The sequence below is a fragment of the Rhincodon typus genome, unplaced genomic scaffold, assembly GCF_021869965.1.
Source record: "Rhincodon typus isolate 14 unplaced genomic scaffold, sRhiTyp1.1 hic_rhity00000094, whole genome shotgun sequence".
NCBI classification, from domain to species: Eukaryota; Metazoa; Chordata; class Chondrichthyes; order Orectolobiformes; family Rhincodontidae; genus Rhincodon; species Rhincodon typus.
Genome location: NW_025965732.1, coordinates 104,253 through 106,687, shown reverse-complemented (window position 1 = coordinate 106,687; position 2,435 = coordinate 104,253).

Genomic DNA, 2,435 nt, shown 5'->3' with positions numbered 1-2,435 from the left:
GGGGTGAAGGAGGTGACAGAGATAGGGAGGGGGGTGTAGGCGGTGGAGGAGGTGACAGAGATCGGGAGGAGGTGTAGGGGGCCAGAGAAGGTGACAAAGTTAGGAAGGGGGATACAGTTCTGAGAAGCTGGAGCCAGTGGAGGGTGGATGTAGGGAGGTGAGGGAGAGGAAAAGGAAGAGGGAGAGGGAGAGGGAGAGGAAGAGGGAGAGGGAGAGGAAGACTGCCTTGGATCCCTCCAGGTCCTAGACTCAAGCCCCACACTCTCACCCCACGTGGGTTCCCACCAACTCCGCCATCCGAGCCGATAAGAAGCGCCAAGTTTTCCATTCAGATGCACGGGGTTTTGGCCAGGGGTCGGGGGTCAGGCGTTCATGGTATCCCAGAATCCCTCAGTTTGAGATCTGCTCCTCTTGCCAGGTCGAGGTGGGAATGGCGCTGTAGGGGTCAACGACCATGCGGGCGCAGCGGAAGATCATGGCGAGGAGGAAGAGGCAGAGCAGGGCCAGGAATGCCAAAGCGAAGCCCTTGTCCAGGTCGATGTAGCTATGGCTCCCATCCTGACCGGCGGGCATCGTCGTCCTGTCACTCTGTGACCTGCGCGAGTCACCCTCGTCTCTCTCTGTGCGCAGCCTCACGGCGCTGACCGTCACAAATGGGATCTTCCTCCTGCCCGGAGAGAGCACAGCGAGTTACAGCAGGCACAGTGCGAGGGACAAACAAGGAGCGACCCAGGAGGCCAGTCAGCCCGTCGACCATGCAATACCATTCAGTGAGATCATGGCTGATTTGTGGCTGAAGTCGATAAACCTTCCTTTGGCCCATATCCCTCAGTAGATTTGTTGAACAAACATTTATCTCTCTCCGATGTGTGGAAAGAGGCCATTCAGCTCATTGGGTTTGCACCAGCCTTCTCAATACCCATGCACATATAATCCTGCTTCTCTCACGGCCAATCCACCCTAACCTGCACATCCCTGGGCACTACGGGACAATTTAGCACGGCCAATCCACCCTAACCTGCACATCCCTGGGCACTACGGGGCAATTTAGCACGGCCAATCCACCCTAACCCGCACATCCCTGGGCACTACGGGACAATTTAGCACGGCCAATCCACCCTAACCCGCACATCCCTGGACACTATGGGACAACTTAGCACGGCCAATCCACCCTAACCTGTACATCCCTGGGCACTACGGGACAATCTAGCACGGCCAATCCACCCTAAACTGCACATCCCTGGACACTACGGGGCAATCTAGCACGGCCAATCCACCCTAACCTGCACATCTTTGGACTGTGGGGGGAAACTGGAGCACCCGGAGGAAACCCACGTAGACACGGGGAGAATGTGCAAACTCCACACAGACAGACGCCCGAGGGTGGAATCAAACCCGGGTCCCTGGCACCGTGAAGCAGCAGTGCTCACCACTGAGCCACCATGCTGCATCTTGAAGGTATTTTCTTAAAGACTTAGATCAGGTCACCTTTTAGCCTTTCTCGAGAAAATAATTCTAAATTGTAGAGTCTCACATCACAACTTAAACCCTGAAGCCCAGGATCTTTCTCATAAACCTATGTTGTCCTCCCTCTGAGGCCAATCTATCAATCCGACGCTGCGGTACCCAGATATGCTCAAAGGGCTTTAAGTGGGGTCGAACCAGGGTTTTGAATAACTGCCGTATAACTTCTGTCACCTTCTACTCCAGTCTTTGAGATATAAAGGCCTGCACTCCATCAGCCTCCTCGAATACTCCTGTGTTTGTTTGTGACATTTCAAAAGATCTATACATCTGAAACACTCATCTCTCTTTGGACATCCATTGTCATTAAATTTGTACCATCCAGAAAGTTCCTGGATCTGTCCTGGTTCAGCGCAGGATGGACACTCTCACACTTGCTAACATAATAGATACTGCTACCACACCAACTGCTCGAATCCACAAGCATCATATCCCCCCCAGGGCAGCAGGCACAGTCGGAGGGTCAGCGGTGAGGGAGCGATAGTGCCCACACCCTCATCACTGACCCCCCCCCAACAGCACCAGTTCCCTCAGCCCTGACCCTCTGACAGTGACCGCTCCCTCAGCCTGACCGTCCAACAGTGCCCGCTCCCTCAGCACTGACCCTCTGACAGCGCCCGCTCCCTCAGCCCTGACCCTCTGACAGTGCCCACTCCCTCATCACTGACCCCACTGACAGTGCCCTCTCCCTCAGCGCTGACCATCCGACAGCGCCCGGTCCCTCAGCCCTGACTCTCCGACAGTGCCCGCTCCCTCAGCCCTGACCACCCCGACAGTGCCCACTCCCTCAGCGCTGACCCTCCGACAGTGCTCGCTCCCTCAGCGCTGACCCTCTGACCGCACTCATCCCTCAGCACAGACTCTCCGACAGTGCCCACTCCCTCAGCGCTGACCCTCCGACAGTGCCCGCT